Raw genomic sequence first — 20,524 nt, forward strand, 5'->3', positions numbered from 1 at the left:
AATGTTAGTTATTGATAATAGTATTGCTGTGTGTATGCGTAAGCATTGTAAAGCAGGAATTCTCAATAGTTAATGGAGTGATGGGCTCTCAGAAGAATAAGGATCACCTGAAAATGTGTGTACCTGCGTTTTTCAATAGAGTACACATAATTTTGATCACATGTACAAAGGAAACTATAAGAGATTTTTAACTGCTTAAAGAATCATCTAATTGAATATTTTGTTCATGAAGAGAAACCTCAGATAAACCTCTAATTTGTAATTTCTAATAATGCCTGTGGCACTTTATGCCAAGAAATACACAGTAGCTAGTAGCTATTTACAAGAAACCCATCAGTAAAATTGAAGTCTCTTCACCAGCTACACATACTAGCTGTCAGGATGCATAGAGACTCCTCTTTGAGAAGCTCAACCCATTGGTAAGATACCTAATCACTTTACGAGCTAGAAAAAGGAAAGAAAGACAGTGAAAAGTTAAGTGGCCAAACAGTGGCTGGGCTTGTACATTTTAAAGATTGCAGCATGCAGCCCCCCAGAGTATGAAAGGAGAACTGACTGTGCCTTCCAATTAGAACAGAATTAATCTCAGCAATGTGACTTTTGTTTTGGAAGGGGATTTGGGACATCACTGGTTTATGGGACACAATTGTACACCAGGTGGTCCTAGTTAGGTGAGAGGCTTTATGTAAAAATAATCCTTCTTTGGCCTTATTCAACATAATAAAACCACTAAGACGTTTTCCCATATGAAGTATTTCTACAGGCACATTCAAAATGTTAATCCCCATTTTTATATGCATTTTTCATGACTCCTAAGAAGTTAACCAGGTTGGGAAATTTGCAAAAACTGATCCCTTGACAAACTCATGGGATGCTTTTATCATCACAAATTTGTTTGTTTTCATGTGAGCCCGAAGTCCTTTAATAACATCCCTCACTATGTTGTCACAAATATGGTCAAATATTGTTATCCTAACCTTACAAATGAAGGCAAGGGTCTCACATTGACTTTTAAAGGCTATCAAGTTCTGAGTTAGTACTGTACCTTTATTCACCTCGAATAAACCATCTAGAATTTTATCCATGCTGAAAATTCTTTATAATACAAATTTCTGTTAATGAAAGTAAATAACAAACATTTTTATGCTACAAATACAATATCATACAATACATATTATACTTAAAGATGTATATGTGAATACATCTATAATATAATACTTAACATTTGGAGCAATCATCTGAGGTCCTGAGCATTTCTGAAGTGTCTGCAGAATCTTCACTAACAGATGAAAGCTGAGCTCAGGAGAATTTAATTTTCACAGAGCTTGGTGCAGGGAAAAATTTCAGACTGGATTTGAATTCTGAAGTCACCTTTATTATTTATGTGACCTTGAGAAAAGTTATTTGGTCTCTCTGAGCTTTATCTGTTTCCTTATTGGGCTTTTATGAAGACCAAGAGGTACATCTTTTGATTGCTCTCATGCAATTAGATTATTCAATTAATGCTTTTTCTCAGTGCCTCATGGTAGAGTTCACCTACATCTTGGCCATTTAAAATAGAAATATATACTTTCTTCTCTATTTCAAGTGCCAGTCATCTGTATGAGTATATATGGATATTTTAGGCACAGCAAAAAGAATGAAACGACAGCTTTTGTCCATGTCCTATACCACATTAGTAAAAGTGTCAGGAAACAGTACATATGATTAATGCTGCTGAAATAGGCAGGAAATTATTCAGGTGGATTCAATCAACTCAGCCAAACATATAGGTAGCTTATTAAAATTTAGACAAAAGTCTACAGGCACTTAATACATAACGATGACTCTAGACCTAAATTAAGAGTGCTCCCCACCCCCAAGCACCCCAGCCCCTACAACTTACTGCCTAGAAGCAGCCACTCTTCCTACAGCTGAGTTATTGAGCTGATTTCCAGCTTTTTTCCCCCACTCTCCGAAAGTAAGACATGTGACCTTCCTAAGCCCTAACCCAAAGCCCTTGCAGAGACGCTGCGCCGTTGAGTTTGCCCTTGAAGCTGTCTCTTTCCAAAGCAAAACAACAGGAGATGGACAACACTGCTGTCTCAACTACCCCTCAAACCACTGACCAGGACTTTGAAGAAAAAGTGACACAGTACGGACTTAACGGGGATGTAAGGAGAGAGTTTTCTAGACACAAGATTCCACATCTGTCTCACTACAGTGAAACTACGTAGACTTTGGATATTTAAAGCAGTCTTTGAGATAACACAGTTAGAGTGCTTTTTCAGAGTTAAATTTCCTTGGTTACCATTATGCAGCAATAGGTATGGCCTCTTCCCCTCCCGCTCTATGGGATCACTTCACCTAGGTTTAAGAAAGACAGGTCTCCACTCCTGGCCAACCCTAGTCTGAAATTCCCTTAATTAACACAAAGTGGTTCACTGCTTTTAAAATTAGCTCAGAAAGAAAACTCAATGTGGCACTAAAAGCTCTGTCTCAAGTCCCAGTTCTGTGCTTCACCCGCCATAGGGCCTTAATAATAATAATAATAATAATAATAATACAATGACCTGTCTGTAGAAAGCACCTCCTGTTCAAAGAGTAACAAATTATGTTTGTGGCAGATGGGACTTTTGAGAACTCCAGAGACTATAAAGATTTTAAATAGAAATTTAAATCCAAGAATAATAGCGGCAGCATTAGTGGACACCCCCATCGTAGATCTAATGATCCATCTACTGTGGATTCTGTGTAACAGCATAGTCTGTGTGAGATGACAGACCCAGCCTGGTGGTATGGGTAAATGTAATAGAGTTCTAGCCCTAGTTCTTGTATTTACCAGCTGGGTGATCTAGGGCAAGTTATTAGAACACCCTAGGTCTCTATTCCTCTCATCTGTGAAATGAGGGGATCACATTACATCAGTGTTTCCCAGAGTGTGTTCCTTGGAGCATTCTATACGTTTTGCTCCCCACTTATTCCCACCTCCACAAAAATGAATAATCTGCAATGAAATCCATTCAAAAACAATCTTTATTATACAAATTTATACTATAAACATCCCAAAGGGATGTTTATTTTTTAGCGTTTTCCAAAATTATTTTCCCACAGTATTATTTTCTGAACAAGAAAGAAAAAAGTACTTAACTAGCAACATACCTGTATCTAGAGTGAGACCTTTTTAAACTGGGTTTATTATGGTATTCACTGGTTGCCAGGTATACTGAAAGCAGAAAATGGGTAGTTTCAGCTGATTGCATTAGTTATTTTCACCTCACTTAATAGCGAGTTCTATTCCTCCAAGCTGCCATTTGGCTTCAGAGGTCTTCCTGAGTCATTCACCAATTGTCTCAGTTAAAAATAGGACCTTGTCATGTGGGCGAGATCACCAACAACAGCAAGCATGACCTTATTTAACGTTACACACTTGCCCCAGATGCTTCTTTCTCCTGGATGTCTTTGAAAAGCCTACCCAGATTTAGATATTAATCCAGATAATGCATATGTCTCATGTTCAAGTAAGGAAGGAAAAGACCGTTCAACAGAGAAAACAAAAAATTTTTTTTAAATGTAATGACCTCTCCTGATACAAGCTCTGTAGAAAATAGTGAGGAGGATAAATAAGGTTGTTTGGGGGAATTTTTTCCTGCTAATTTGTTTTTTGCTTTGTTTTGATTTTTAAACTCAGATGGGTGTAACAAAACCAGATGCCATTCTTCATAAAATAGTGTGGTGGTCCCTGAGGGATGGAGGGAGGGAAATTGTACTCTGCTGACTTATCTAGATACTTGCCTCAATTTACTGCCGGCTCACCGGGGGACTGTGATCCAATCTCCTATTTCGTTTGTGAATATGTAACTATATTTAATTTTAAAGAATGAAAGTACTACAAACACTTGTACATTTTAGGAAAGAGAAGAAAGAATAACCCATAATCCCACCATCTGAACACTGGTAATATTTCTGTGTACATGCCTCCAGTCTGTTATAAACATGCTTCTTATTTATGTAGTTGTAATTCTAATGTATAAAATTTTTTTCATTTAACTTATTTCATTTACATTGTATCATAAGCTTTTTCTCATGATGATATATACCAAAGGTCACATCATTTTTTAATGACTACCTAAAATTTCATCAATTTATTTACTTTACTATTCCTTTATTGTAGGACTTTTAGTTACTTCACATTTATAAATTGCTCTGCAATAAGCATCTTTGTGCAATTATCTTTTTTTAGAACTTTGGATAACTTTTAAGGTATATTTACAGGACATGAAATTACTGAGTCAAATGAAATGAGTTATTTAGGGGTCTTGATATAAATTCTAAACTGCTCTTCAAAACGTTTGGGTCATTGTGATCTCATCACAGTGTTAATAGCCTTGGTTCTTAACATTAAAAAAAATATTTTTACTAACTTAAAAGTATCTCTATTTTCATTCAGATTTCTTTAATTACTAATGAAGGATATACTATCTTTGGAGATCAGATTGTAGTCCTCTCACTGAAAAGAATGCAGTTCTATAAGAATACCTGCCTGCCCCTTAACAATATTTTAATAATTTGCAAGTTGGTAGACTCAATGCTCTAACCCTCAGGTCAAAGTCAGGCCTCAAGTTACAGGGCAATCAATCAAGGAAAGTGCTGCTCTAGGCTTCCAGCCCTGCCCCCTGCCTGAACAGAAGCTGAAATTGCTCTTTACAAAGATTGCCCTGGGTTCCAGCTAGGCATTTTGCAGCTATTATTTCCCTAAAGTTGAGTGTCTCTCTCTGCCCTCATTATAACACTTCAGTTCTGTGTGCTAAATATTCATGGGACCTCTTTGGGGGGCTCAATAATGTGATAGGTTCCTATAGACTCCAAAATGACTAAGAAACAGGCTTGCTGAACAAGTTTAAATTTAGCACAGTGGGACTGGAACCTGGCTGACCATAGAGTCATCTGGGAAGCCTTCAGAAAAAGAAGTTTCCTGGATTCACCTCAGACCTACAAAATCAGAGGTTTCAGGTTTCTGTATTTCCAATAAGCCACCTGGGATAAGCCAGGCTCAGTTTCCAGTGGCCTAGAGTTTGCTTCTTAGTAGTGTTCTCAAGCAGAGGAGGCAATGGCACCCCACTCCCGTACTCTTGCCTGGAAAATCCCATGGACGGAGGAGCCTGGTAGGCGGCAGTCCATGGGGTCCCACAGAGTCGGACATGACTGAGCGACTTCACTTTCACTTTTCACTTTAATGCATTGGAGAAGGAAATGGCAACCCACTCCAGTGTTCTTGCCTGGAGAATCCGAGGGACAAGGAAGCCTGGTGGGCTGCTGTCTATGGGGTCACACAGAGTCGGACACGACTGAAGTGACTTAGCAGCAGTGTTCTCAAAATGACAAAGTTTATTTATTTATTTATTTATTTGACCACTTATAAGAGGATTTATTTTATTTTGTGTGTGTGTGTGTGTTTTAATTTTATTTTATTTTTTAACTTTACAATATTGTATTGGTTTTGCCATATATCAAAATGAATCTGCCACAGGTATACATGTGTTCCCCATCCTGAACCCTCCTCCCTCCTCCCTCCCCATACCATCCCTCTGGGTCGTCCCAGTGCACCAGCCCCAAGCATCCAGTATCGAGCATCGAACCTGGACTGGTGACTCATTTCATATATGATATTATACATGTTTCAATGCCATTCTCCCAAATCATCCCACCCTCTCCCTCTCCCACAGAGTCCAAAAGACTGTTCTATACAACAGTGTCTCTTTTTTTTCAAAGTAAGAACATGAACAAGCGATTGTCTATGGGAAGATACCCAAAGTGAAGAAGGAGGAAATCAGCATAACTGTGGGGAAATAATTGACCCCATCAGAACAAAGAGCAAATCGCACAAAGCCTACTGACTCTTACTTTGAAAGTCAGCCCTTTCAAGCCACAGGTGATGTTTCTTGTTTTGCTTTAGTAAAAAGAGCCTCTGGCTTACCTTTTGGCTCAGTTATTAGAATTCCCTGCCTTTAGTTTCTTCTCACCACCTACAGTCCAGCCTCCAGGTCACTAGAGTAATCCCCTAAAGCACAGGCAGGCTCCCATTGTCAACCAAGTAACACCTACCCTTCTTAACCTGACAATCTCGGTCCTTTATCAGCTCTTCAGATCACCTTTCTATCCCCAGTAATGAAATCAGCTGGAGTGCTATTGGGTAAGTTTGCCAAACCGTGCACCCTGTATTCCAGCCCCTCAGTCTAAGTCTCAGTCTCTAAAGATGCTAAGTGGGCTGTCATCCCATTCCACACCGTTAATAATACCATCCCTGCCCCCTGGAATGCCCTCTCCCCACATCTAAGTCCAGCTCAAATCTTACATCTCTCCAGAATCAAGTACTTGTATACCATACCCCTTTAATTTCACCTGCCACTGTTAGCTATCCTTTATGAAATATTCAGTCTACCAGATGTTGATGCACTCTACTAGAAGCTTCACCGATATACTAGGTTAGGTATGCTCATTTGTCAGATAAGGCAAATAAAGTTGAGAGAAATTAAATACAGTATATAGGTTACCTAGCTAACAAGGGACAGAACATGGCACCAAAACCAAATCTAATCACAAAACCTAAACTGTATTTCCTGTTTGATACCTCGATCTCCTGAGACCTCCCATTGCTTGTTATTTATTTGAGAATCATCATTTTCTGCCTTGTGTTAGAGCTAATTCTAAATGATTTGGGCTCCGTCTCTGGGGAGCAATTTTTCAATGGCAGGGATCCTAACAGGTGATTAGTGCTTAGTATTCCCTAGAATGCTTCAGTTGTGTCTTTCACTAAATTCTTAGTGGCTGTATGTAAAAACCAAATGAATATAGTTGTAGTTTTACTGAGAATTTTTGCTATGAAATAGACTAATTTTCCATAGAACGCATTATTACATATCTAATTTAGTACACTGACTCAGACATTCTACATAAGTTTGCCATTAAAATATACAAAGCAGGAAGGCAAAGTCTGACATGAGAGTCGGCTTGCAAAGGGTTGTTTGCCTTATCCCTCAACATTATAAAAGGTCCCAGTGGATTAGCACTTAAAATGTTTTGCATTTAAAGCACTCTAATACTTTTTAAAAAGAGGCCTTTGCTATGATACCACATGGTTAAAAGATAGGAAAATAACTATGTAAACCACGTGTGAATATTAACTGCTATGAACACTGGAATGAAATTTGACAGAATAAATTATGTTCTCACTCCCAAATTAAGGACCCATATCTCATCTTCTGCAGCTCAAATATGCCTTGAAGATGCAAGATGCTAGAATCCCAGGGCATCTCAGAGTCGTCTCATTCTCAGAACAGCCGCTTATCCTGTATTCTACCAAGTACAGTGCTTTCAGATGCTTTAACATTTTGTGTCATATGTTTCTGAATCATAAACATTGCTTTTGTAACAAAATGATTAAGAGGGTCTGTTTTTTAAAAATCCAGTTCTCAGAGTCCGAGAAAATTCCACCAGGGCAAGGGTTTCTGATGAAGGGAATACTGTTGGGGCCAAGAAGGGGTTAACCCTGAGTCATTCTCCCCCCCACCTCTTCTCTCAGCCTCCCAGATACCATACAGCTGTTGAAAAGTATCTGTCAACAAAACTATTACTGTCTTTCCTGGGATCAACACCATGTCCTGGACCCTCAAGGTCAGCAGAGCTGCCTTCAGAGCTAGGAGAGGCGACAAGCAGAAAGCTTGCAAAACCAGTGAAACCCCAAGCGACACTGGCAGGTGGAGGGTTTTCCCCAACTGCTGTGAATTCTAGAGGGAAAGGTAGAGCTTACAGGGCAGAGGCTGCCCAACAAGATAAAGACATATTTCCACACCCTAAAAACTCTTTCTGGAACAGCCTAAGTCTTTCATCTCCCTTTCTCCCTTCTAGTCCCTCCTCATGCTTCCATTCACTGTAAGGAAAATGGGTTGTTACACGAAGCAAATGACTAGACACAGTGTAATAAAATATTGACTAATGATTTGAAAATAACTACTATATGTCTGCTGCTGTGTTATGCCCTTTTTCTATATCGCCTTCATGAAAAATACCCTGCCAGATAGATATCTGCCTTTTTATAGTTGATAAATCAAGTTAGGGGAGGTTAAGTAGCTCACTTAAAATTGTTGAACTAATAGATGGTGGGAGGCAGAGTTTGAACCAAATTCTAACTTTTAAGTCTGTGTATAATGAATGATGTGTCTCCTGCAGGTAAAGAGACTGTCCCAGAGAGGATCTAATACAGGGTCTAATACAGTCTCAATCTCCTGGGACTTCTCATGTGATAGTTTATATTGCCAGAAAGTCATCATCAACAGTCATGGTGTGACCTCTGGTGGGATATAAATTATACAGTGTTTCTGAAAGACACTATCTTTATAGACATAAAAACCCTGAAAAATGTGACACACTTTGACTTCACAATTTGAATAAATAAGCATATTCACAAAAATATAGACAGAGGTATTCATTGATGCTACCAATAATATCAAAAATTAGGGGAAAACTCTTCTGTTAAAAATCAGGATCTTAGTTAAATTATGAAATACATTGGAATACTATAAGTCCATTAAAAATAAAATTGTGGAATAAATATACATGGAAATACATTCATGATTAAAATGTTAAAAAATAACATTTAAATGTGATTCTATTTAAATGCATATGTGTATATTCTATCTTTACATTAAAATTACATGCCAAGCTAAGAGCAAAAACTGGGTGGGTGTAGAGTTTATGACTATAGTATCATAAAATCTTGTGGTGGTAAGGGCTCTTAGATGTGTTTTATTCCAGAAGTGCCTATCCCAACATGACTGACAGATAATACCCAGCATCTGATTCTGGGCTTCCACTGTCAGGGAACTCATTAACACCTCCTTTGCTGAGTTTCGATGAATGTATAGCATGTATAGTTTAAAAAATCTTCTGTCTGCATAGTACAGACCTATGTCATCTTGGGTTAGCAGAAACAAGAGAGGGCAACTATGACCCTTGGAAATAAATGATTAGCTGCTATGAAGCCATTTTATTCCATAACTTTCTCTTCAGGGGAAAGATGTTATATAAATCCAACTAGGTAAAGCTTATAAAATAGTTTGAGCTTTTCCTAATCACCAGCAATAACAGCTCCATTATCTCTAACCAGCATCAGAAGCTGTAACAAGTTCTGGTAAAATGCCCCCAAAAGGTTTTATTTGTTTATGTTAGCGGTACTTGTGGAAAATTCTGCCAGTGAAAGCCAGGCTCCACAGGAGAAATTGAGTGCAAAAATGAGAAACTTACTGTATTGTATGTAAAACCAAGAGCTAAGCTAGGTCCTCAGGGTATGTTTGAATGTTCATGAATTTTCTAACTTGTGTTCTTGGCTTATGTTCTATGCATCACCTAACTCTGTAACAGAGTGTTAGCCAGGATCAAGAGGTTTTTCTGAAACTGGACATCCACGTGATGAGATAGAGAATTATTTAATTTGGAATAGCAAGTTAGCCCTAGAAAGAGTGTGTATATACCTGTGTGTGTGTGTGTGTGTGTGTGTGTGTTGAAGGGTATGGGTACATGTAACTCACTCACTCATCCATTTACTCATCTATCCATTTCTGTTCCAGGTCTTTAACTGAACTCTGACCAACAGTTCCTTACTGCATGGAGGTCGCAATATAGCCTAATAACTGCCATGATAGCAAAGGCCTGAAAGATGGAATGATACATGAGGGAGAAAAGAGTGGGCTGGTGTGAGTATTCCAGAAAGAAGCAAGAGTGTGTGTAAAGAATTAGTAACCTGAAGTAATATTTGAATAGCCAGAAGTTTAGTCTTACTTCAGAGGAAGAAATTAGCCACCTAAGAAAAGATCAGATCATGAAATTTCTTTTAGGCCAAGCTTGATGTCTAGATTTTATGTTCAAAGAAGAATTACCTAAAAAACAGTACTGTATATCACAATGGTGAAGAGCCTTAACTTTATTTTTTAAATAAAATAACCATTGCTTTAAATTAGGCAGTACTATACCCTAGCAATGCATGGTTGAAGAGCCTCAATTTTATTATAAAATTGATCCCTGGGTTTGAAAACTATCTCTGCCTTTACTCTTATCTTGAACCACATAAAAGTGCCAATATTCAAGAATGCTTGACCTTCAAAAATGGCAGTTTCATATGGTTCAACCTAATAAAAAATAGAAGAATTGATTCTCACCTCTGAAGTCTTACTGAGGTCCCATTCATTACCACAGGAAGTGGGACAGCCCATCAGGAGTCTAACCAAAGGCCCGGCAGTTCTGCTGACTCCTGTGAGAAATGACACCTAACTTAGCTGGCACACCAGGCAGGCCGTACCCAAGGAAGGCACTGATCTTCAGCTTGCACTCGCTGTCCTCAAACCCATCTCCCCTGCAGGGCCTGGCCCTGTTTCTCATTTCCCTGGTTTTGGTCAGAAAATGTGTCATCAGGGCCTGCTGCTTGCATCATCCCTCAGCTGTCTGACGATGTAGAGGAATTCCTGGCAAACCAAGCCCTGTGCACCCACAGGCCTCTCCTCTCTTCCTCTTGCTCATTTGCTCCCTTTCTTTGGCTCGGGAATCTGCCTCCTCTGGTAAGGCAGGGATGAGCCTTCTGAATTGTGTTTATTTGTTGGCACTCGGGTGTGAAAGCACACCCCGTCAACTGCATATTAATCTTGTCAGCAGTTTGTATCTATTTTCCTCTGCCCTGCTCCCCTGGCCTAATTTACGGCTTTCCTTTCCATGGCCTCCTATCGTCACAGTGACAGGGAGCTCTCTGTTATGGGTGCTCAGGCCTCAGACAGGAGCAAGACCTGTCCTTATGAGAGTGATACAAAGTCTCGCGATTTGTGTGACAGGGATAAATTTAGACCAGGCCTTTCCTCATTTATTGACATCCTACCACATGCTCTGGCTGTGCTTAGAGGAGAATAGGCAAAGAGGAGAACTAGGAAAGCTAGATCCCGGCTTCCAGTGGAGAAGGCACAGGGGGTGGCAGGCAGACATTACGGCCAGCATGTATATTTTAATTGCTCAACCACAGACAGTAATAGCACAGACTTGAGAATTCAGACAAAAAGGGTTTAAATCCTAGTTCAGATAATTTCCATTTGTGTGATGATCTGTGTGTCCATTTATAATGAACATGTTAATTATCTTCCTTTAAATCTCAGTTTCCTCATCTTTAAAAGCAGTGAAATAATATCTACTCCATAGAATAATTAAGTGATTTATGTAATAAAGGGAGCCTTAGCTCCTGTTATGCTGCTGCTGCTGCTGCTAAGTCGCTTCAGTCGTGTCCGACTCTGTGCGACCCCATAGACGGCAGCCCACCAGGCTTCCGTTGGCCGAAAAGTTGATTCCAGGAAAAACCCACACATACTTTCTGGCCCACCCCATACTAAGCATTCAACTTATGGGATATATTTTTATGTACTATTACTTAAAAGGAGAAAAGAGGGAGAGAAAGAAGAAGGAAAGTAAAAGAACTTTGTGAAATGATAGACTTGTATAATTAGGAAAGAGTTCAATAATAACATTGGTTTTGAAGCCCTGCCAATTAATCTAGAGCTTTATGTTAATATGGAGTTTCTTATATAATTAGACCCTTAGTAACAGGCCGTGCGTTCGAAATCTCCATAAACCTAAAGCCGGTCCATCTCCTCCTAACACTGACCCTGGAATTAGACCAAGGCTCAAATATTTAGTGTGTCTAAATCATCAGGTGCTATCTTTGAAGACTGTGTATCCTGAACTAGAATTTCTTTATAATGTTAAGTCGTTCTAACAAGCTGTTGTGAGCTAAACCTTATTCCATGCCTGAATCAGTACTGCTCTTTTCAAGGTCAGCCTGTGGCTATTTTTCTAGTCCTCTTCTATGGCTGAGGTCACAGTTACATCTCTGAATTAGACTCAGTCTGACACACCAAGTGCTATGGTTTTATTGCAGAAAAAGTATAGCCCAATGTGGTATAGAATAAAACCGCACCACACAGCCTTTCCCTCAATGGGCTCAAGATCTTTCTAGAAAATGTGTATTGCATTCCTTTCCCCAGGTAGCAATTCCAAGCTGAGGTCTATGATTCCTCTGTGGAATTTCCCTTTATCTCAGTGTTTTTGTGAAATTCTTAGAGACCAGGGGAATTCTTACGTTCCTTGAACTCTAATGCTACTCAACTTAAAAAGTTAAAAACAAACCCAATAGATTGTCTGCCACTCTTGTACAAGTGGTGGACAAAGACAGAGAGCTAAGATGGGCATAGCATGCCTCTCTGTCTGGCAGGTCTCAGTTTCAGAGGTATTTTGGTCAAGGAAGCCTTTGCTGACCAAATTTATTCCTCTGAGTTCCTCTGCTTTCCTGATCAGATTGCTTACCACACTGTATCCTAACTCCTCATTTGTCTCTTTTCCCAGTGATAGCAGGGACCATACTCATTGTGATCTTTTTTTTCCTGCTGTTCCCTAGCATGCTGCCTGACTTTAGCTGTGTATTTATTGAAAAAAGGAAGAGAGAAGCACAAGGATGCTGCATTACTGGATCCACAGTGATCAGACTGGGCTAGATCAGTACAAAGTCAACTTCAGATTCTAAGTCTGGAAGGCTAACACCAAGTGATGGATCCTAGCACGGCAGAGAAGCAGTGGAATCAAAGGGTCTGAGCGTGGGCTCTGCCAGACATTAAGTGGAGGATTTTTGTTGAAGTGTGCTTTTTGTACCTTGGGTGTTAATTTTAGGTTGCTCCTAACTTACATACACTGAGAAGGCAATGGCAATGGCAAGGCCCACTCCAGTCCTCTTGCCTGGAAAATCCCATGGATGGAGGAGCCTGGTGGGCTGCAGTCCATGGGGTCGCTACAAGTGGTACATGACTGAGCAACTTCATTTTCTCTTTTCACTTTCCTGCATTGGATAAGTAAATGGCAACCCACTCCAGTGTTCTTGCCTGGAGAATCCCAGGGACAGGGGAGCCTGGTGGGCTGCCATCTATGGGGTCGCACAGAGTCGGACACGACTGAAGTGACTTAGCAGCAGCAGCAACTTACATACGAGCTTTTTTGTTGTCCTGAGACTAGAAGTCTCAATTTTGCTTTCTAACCAAAATTTTAGTTTCAAAAATTACCGTTATTTTTTTATCCTGTTTCCATCTATGGCTTGGACTTGTAACAAAGACAAGTAAGAACTACGGTGTGTTGAAGAGAACATTTGAGAAATAAACCAGTGCCAGGGAATGGGTGCAATTTAGAAACACTCAAACTCAAAAATACACCTAGGTTTCTCTGTCTCTCACTCACATGCATACAACACGCACATATATATGCACAAAGTGGCAAATTAGAAGCTGAAAGGTGTCTGAAAAGGAAGGAGAGAACAGACATCTAGTTTCAAACTTACTAAGTGTATGCCTCTGGCAAGTTACTTGAGCATACTGTGTCTCAATCCCATCATCTATAAAATTGGGGTAATACTGCCCATCCAATAGGATTGTGGAGGAGATTAAAAATAATATCTGTAAAGTACCTCACACATAGTAGGCACTCAATAAAAGACAATGAAGATGACAATGTCTCTGGCATTAACCAGGGAGGAACGGAGGGGACAGCGAGTTCCCTGGGAAACCCAAACCCCTCCTAGCTTACAGGAAAATCCTGGCCTGGATTCCTGGGATGGTATCGTGCAAACACCATGGAGACAGCTGATTACATGACTTAGCACTGATTTACGGAACTTGTCCAGGACCCAAGGGCTATCTCCCATCCAGGGCATACCTGGCTAGAGCATGGGTGGAAGCTTCTCTGTACAGTGACATTTCAGAAAGCAAATCAACTCCAAATGCTCCTTATTAAGTGGTAATTCAGTCATTTCCAGAGGTTTCTCAGCTCTAACCCAAATACTTTGGTCTGCTCCCTTTTGTCAACCTGTGTATTAAAACTGGTGAGTTTTGTTATCACATCTAGCCCCAAATGCAGTAACATTTTCTCCTTCAAACCCTCAACTCCAGGAACTGTTGGCCTGCCAAGTATCTGAGCCATGAAGATAGACAGTCTCAGTCATTTTTCTCCTCTCAGCTGTGATCTCTAGAGTCCTCAGGTAGGGCATCCTGTCCCTGAGACCCTCTTGCTCAGTTTCATATGCTCTCTGGGAGCAATCTGTCAGGCTCAGTTGATTTTTAACCTGTCCTACCGAACGTATAGAAATATTCACAAAGTTGAAATCAGAGTGTATGTACACTTTTGAATCCTGCTTTTTTCATTTACTATAGTAAATATCTGTATATTAAAAAAAATTTTTTTTTGCTAAGTGTTATTTCTGCTTAGTCACTCAGCTGTGCCCAACTCTTTGTAACCCTATGGACTGTAGCCCGCCAGGCTCCTCTGTCTATGGGGTTTTCCAAGCAAGAATATTGGAGTAGGTTGCCATTTCCTTCTGCAAGGGATCTTCCGGACCCAGGGATTGGACCTGCATCTCTTGCGTCTCCTGCATTGGCAGGCAGATTCTTAGCATGCGCTACCTTTGGCAACATAATGTTGCATCTCATGAAAGGTCAAAATCTATTCAACCTTTCTCTACTGCTGAGTACCTAGGTTGCCTCTCCCCCACTTTTTTTCTCATATGTTTAACAAAATAGTAACTTCACCTAAAAGAGTTTACGTAATTGAGGAAACCCCCAAGGCCTCTGCAGTTGAGGGGCCTCTCTCCACCCAAGGCTGCAGGTCTCAGTTGCTCCCAGCTTTCACAGACAATTCCCTGAAAGAATGTGCTGCCTGGATGTCTGAACACAGGAAACAAATATGCTAACTGGAAAGAAGACTGTGTTGTGCATTTCTTTCCTCCTACAGAGTCTGATGAGAGAAACAGAGGAGGCATCTCTCATTCAGATGTCCAAGTGAAAGCCCGGAGTCCTTTCGCCAGTGACTGCAGGACTCATTCCTGGTTCTAACCAGCTCCATCTCTTCATACATATTGAACATACCATTCCCATTCCCACCTCTCTCTGCCTTAGTTCATGCTGCTCTTCTCTGTTGGGACCACCTTTCTTCTACTCTCTATCTGTCCATTCTTCAGGTTCCAACCTGCTTTCCATGCAGCTCCTTCAACCTGTTTCTACTGCATTACTTGTCACCAGGATCTTGCTTCCCTGAACTTTTTGTTTGTGTTCTTAATTAAATATAATTATCATTAATTGAAGGTTAATACTTTACCATATTGTGCTGGTTTCTGCCAAACATCAGCATGAATCATTCATAGGAATACCCTAAAGCAGAAAATAAAAATTTTGTACTCAGTTGTCCTATGCAATCTTCATATAGAATTATCTTCCCCTTCTATCTAGGTCACAAGCACCTTAAAATAAACAAGTTCACCATAATTTTTAAAAATGCCACAGCTATTGTAGTCTAATATCATAACTGGGGACTCAATGGGTTATAAAGACCAAGTGTACTGGCGGGTCTGAAGATGTGTGAGACCAAGGATATATTAAACTGGGGACATAAAAAAATGGGGAACCAACTCCTAGAAGATAAGATCAGAAGGAAGAAAAGAGGGAGCTCTGAAAGGCTCTGCAAGCAAGGGAGGCATAGATGAGGAGGGGTCAGTAAGTGAACAGACAGGTGCTATTAGAGAGGTTTGGTAACAGGTAGCAGGGAACTGAGGAAATTAATACACCAAGTATTTCCATGGTCATGGCCAGTAGGAATGATCAGGATGTCACACCCTGGAGATCTGGTAAATAAGGGCAACATGTGGCCAGGCTGAGACTGAGTCCAGAAACTTCCTAAGAAGTGCCCCAGCTTACTTGGGGACAGTCACTCAGCAGAAGCTTGTACACTAGAGATTAAAGGTTGCTTTTTCTTATTTAATGCTAAAAGAGAGACCTAAAGCAAGTCCTAATATGCATCCTTTCATCCCATGCCAGATTTGTCTCAGGTATGGAGCAAGGTCTCATCTACAGATAAATCCTAAATAGGAAAAGTTACATTTAGAGAATTTTCATGGAGGGGAGGTATACAAAACCATTGTTGCTATTCATATACTAGGTACTCAATTAATAATTATTGCCTGATTAAAATACAACAACAAAAAAAGATTTTGGTTTTTTTTTTCCCTTCTTTTTCCTTTATGTAGTTGTAGTTGTTATTTACATGATGACGATGAAGAATTTTTCTAGAGCCTTGAAATCATGACAGAGGGGACAGTTAAGGAAGGAGGCAGAGGAAAGGATGGTAAAAGAATAAAACTCAAGTAGAACTAAAACCACTGGCTCCAATGGTTTGGAGCTGCCTTCCTGCTGGGGAGCCTAGACAACCATAGCAAATAAGGAATTGCACAGACAGGAGAATGGCAGGTTGGCTTTTGAGATCTCCCAAGAGATTCTAACCCTCTGAATAAGGATCCTAAAATAATGTTGGCATAACTTGCAAGATCTGAGACGGTCATGTCAGGCTCCTGTCCCCCAGCCCAGTATTTCTAAACTGACCACAAAGTCTCCGCAGAGAACAACAGGGTCATGAAATAAACGCAGTTGTGTAAGCAGCAGGCAGGAAAGGATTTCTCAAGTAAGACAAATAATTTTACAAAAACTCAGATAAAGTCTTGAATGCCCTAACCTCCCTGTTATATAAAAACCAAGGGTCATTTGATGAAGTGAAGCAACCCCCCCAAATTAACATAATTAAATAAATAAGTCAAGCAGGCTCTAGTCAGCTGGTGTGGTTTTCTGTCACTGGGGAAGTCCAAGTCAAACACTGTACTCGAGTTTGAAAACAACGGGGTCATTTGAAGACCATTCCTTGCATTCATCTCAGGTCAAAAGAGGATAAAGATCAGAGTAATCAGGGCTGAAGTTTCAGGACATGATGTGATTACGATGGTGTTCACTCTGTCATGTACAGCCATCCCAGCTGGCATGGGGCATTTTGAAATTCCCTGCCCCAGGCATGTGGAACCTTCGCCACATGAGAGATTGGTGGGGACATCCCTACTGCCTGACCTATTACTCTGTGTTCTCATAAAAACAGGATGGAGTTCAACAGGCCCCTTCCCCTGGGCAGAAGGAAACCCTCACCCAAATACCAACAGGGGCCACAAGTACTGAAGGTGGCAAAGTGGAGATCTGATGTGCAGTTTAGAATACTGTCCTACCAAATTTTTTAAACAGTTTAGGACTGGTTCTGGCCAGGATCTCTCTGCCAGGGGCAGTAGAAAGAGACAATTAAAAAAACAAACAAACAAACAAACAAAAAAAAACCGTAAGCCTGCTAATCCTACCCAGAACTGCCCAAGACTACTTTGGGCTGGAGACACACACGCTCAGCCTTCAGAGATGCATATGGGTGCATTTTGTTAATCCCCATCACTGCGTGTCAGGGATAACTGATCTATGACTAAAAATAGTGTGAGGACAGCAACACCAGCTATTTGGGGCCGAGCTGAGGACACAGTGGAAAACTTGACAGCAGCACAGTAGAACCTTCCTGGCCCGAGGCCGTAGGCTCAAGGGCAAGAGCTCTGCGCGCATCTGCTGGGCGAGCTGGATTGACAGGCTCACCTCCCGTGAGGGGGCTTGAGGGGTGATGAGCTTCTCACATTGTTGGCCGCCTTCTGAGTACAGGGCAAAGAGCTAGGAATGGGGGATGTCATGGCAGAAGACATGGTTCTCTGGAAGAAGCTTACAGTTGAGGGATATTTAAGAAGGGTAGGCAGAATAAAACAAAAACACTGACTTCGGTCTGAAACTGTCTTCAGCCCCCCACACTAACCAAGGAAGAAATTGAGATAGTAAGAGCAGAGATTCAAGCCCGTTCTTGGCCTAGGTATGACTCAGTGGGTTCCCAGTGGTAAGAAGGAGAAAAGCAGAAAGAGGCCCTAAAGTCACATTTGCCAATTTATTCAAATTAGTTGCATGTAGTTAGTATCCAGTGGACTTCCCTGATGGCTCAGATGGTAAAGCGTCTGTCTACAATGCGGGAGACCCAGGTTCTATCCCTGGGTTGGGAAGATCCCCTGGAGAAGGAAATGGCAATCCACTCCTGTGTGCTTTGTGTGCTCAGTTGCTTCAGTCGTGTCCGACTCTTTGCGACCCCATGGACTATAGCCTGTCAGGCTCCTCTGTTCATGGGATTCTCCAGGCAACAACACTGGAGTGTGTTGCCATTTCTTTCTCCAGGAGATCTTCCTGACCCAGGGATCAAACCTGTGTCTCTTGTGTCTCCTGCATTGGCGTTGGCATGCAGGTTCCTTTACCGTTAGTGCCACCTGGGAAGCCCTACTGCTTTCTGTATCCTAAGGATACGTCTGTCCCCAGACATTAATTTTTAAAATATAGAATCGCTGAATCTCAGGACTCTTCCCCTACATAATTATCACATGCCTACTATAAGCCAAACACTGTGCAAAGAATCTAAAACGTTTTAAAGATTGCCCTAAACTCTTGTTATAATCATCTTGTCCAAAATGTATTTAATAGGAGGGTAGCTCTAAGGAAAATTGCTAGGTATTCTTGAGAAACCCACATGGTATATGCCATAGAGTGGCAATTGCCAACTGTGATACAAGGTTTTGTCAGGACACTCCTTTGCGCCTCAGAATGTCAAACATTATCCAATGGTAACCAAGGCATCCATCTCGTTTCTTAGAAGACTTGATGCTGGGGGCTTGAAGACATGACTGGGAAGCAATCAGGGGAACGTTCATCTTTTTTAACTGCCTTCAGGCTGCAGGCTTTGTAGAATGTGCTAATAGTTTACTTAAAGAAGTTCAAATTGAATTCATTGAAAAATGGCACATTTCACTCACCAGTCAGACATCATCAGGCTGCATTGTAATAGAATGTGACTCCATTTTGTAATGTTGGCCTCCTAACAGCATTTAAGCCTCACTCCCACTTCTCCGCTGTGTCTGATATCTGGGCAAGTGAATAAGAAAGCTGAGTGCTTCCTCCTTTGGCAACAGTGGGAGAGTTAAGCCAGGCAAGCCCATGCCTGAACACCAGGGACCCTCATCCAGACTCCACCCCACAACCACCTATTTTACTTATGCAAGTTTACCCATGGAAAACACTTAAGACAGCTCCTGGCACATACTAAGTGCTATGTAGGTATAAGCTATCACTCCTGTTGTGATTGCTATTGTTGTTGACAGTGTCATCACCAGGGGGATGGAATGGAAATCTCCTTCCTTGTGGCTTTCATTGCAACCCTGTCCTGGAAAGAACCCAGAGTGATTTACCTTCCCAACCTCCACTTTCCCTAAGGATGAATCTCTTATATTAAGTATGGCTGGTTGCTCATTCTTCTTGGGGACAACAAATTCCTAGACCTCTTGGAAATGAGTAACTAACCCAATGTCAAGCCCTCTGTGAAACTTTTCCTAATTTACCCACATACAGTTCATCACACACCCCACTTCTGGTTGGTCCTATGGCCCCACACCATCAGAGCATTAGCCACATTGTGCCGGAGTCTTTATGTATTTATCTGTTGTTCCCACCAATTTGTGAGTTTCTTTTGGGCAGGAACTGTGCTGACTCATCTCTGTAGGCCCTTGCTATTTTTTTTTAAACTGTAAAAGAAAGCAAAGAAACACTTATTTTTATGCATATTTACACTCAGTTGAGTTCAGTCATGTCTGACTCTTTGTGATCCCATGGACTGCAGCACACCAGGCCTCCCTGTCCAACACCAACTCTTGGGATTTACTCAAACTCATGTCCATTGAGTCAGTGATGCCATCCAACTATCTCATCCTCTTTCATCCCCTTCTCTTCCCACCTTCAATCTTTCCCAGCATCAGGGTCTTTTCCAATGAGTCAGTTCTTCACATTAGGTGGCCAAAGTATTGGAGTTTCAGCTTCATCAACAGTCCTTCCAGTGAATGATTTCCAGGACTGATTTCCTTTAGGATGAACTGGTTTGATCTCCTTGCAATCCAAGGGACTCTCAAGAGTCTTCTCCAATACCACAGTTCAAAAGCATCAATTCTTCGGTGGTGCTCAGCTTTCTTTATAGTCCAACTCTCACATCCATACATGACTACTGGAAAAACCATAGCTTTGACTAGATGGACCTTTGTCAGCAAAGTAATGTCTCTGCTTTTTAATATGCTGTCTAGGTTGGCCATAACTTTTCTTTCAAGGAGCAAGTGTCTTTTAATTTCATGGCTGCAGTCACCATCTGCAGTGATTTTGGAGCCCAAAAAAGTAAAGTCTGTCACTGTTTACACTGTTTTCCCATCTATTTGCCATGAAGTCATGAGACCAGACGCCATGATCTTTGTTTTCTGAATGTTGAGTTTTAAGCCAACTTTTTCACTCTCCTCTTTCACTTTCATCAAGAGGCTCTTTAGTTCTTCTGCGCTTTCTGCCATAAGGGTGGTGTCATCTGAATATCTGAGGTTATTGATATTTCTCCCAGCAATAGATTCAAGGGATTAGATCTGATATTGACACTGGAAGTTTCAAAACATGAAAATTTATGTATATATTCATCAGAAGTTGTTAAATCAGCTGGAGTTTGGAGAAGGTCAGGG

General features: G+C 40.9%; 1 protein-coding gene and 1 long non-coding RNA gene across 2 annotated transcripts in view; one reads left to right on the plus strand and one right to left on the minus strand.

Annotated features, from left to right (window-relative positions):
• Positions 1-10,361, minus strand: part of LOC129654870 (uncharacterized) — a 34,251-nt gene extending 23,890 nt beyond the window's left edge. Inside the window, exons 1-2 of one of the 2 annotated variants that reach the window (XR_008715630.1) lie at positions 10,194-10,361; positions 3,142-3,205 (exon numbers count right to left, since the gene is read on the minus strand). This is a non-coding gene — a long non-coding RNA (uncharacterized LOC129654870). Of the gene's footprint in view, positions 1-2,997; positions 3,206-10,193 lie in introns of those variants that run through there. The other variant, XR_008715629.1, reaches the window with a different exon arrangement.
• LOC129654864 (sperm-associated antigen 17-like) overlaps positions 1-20,524 on the plus strand; it is a 257,575-nt gene that overhangs the window by 93,673 nt on the left and 143,378 nt on the right.

Source organism: Bubalus kerabau, chromosome 6 (genome assembly GCF_029407905.1).
Source record: "Bubalus kerabau isolate K-KA32 ecotype Philippines breed swamp buffalo chromosome 6, PCC_UOA_SB_1v2, whole genome shotgun sequence".
NCBI lineage: Eukaryota > Metazoa > Chordata > Mammalia > Artiodactyla > Bovidae > Bubalus > Bubalus kerabau.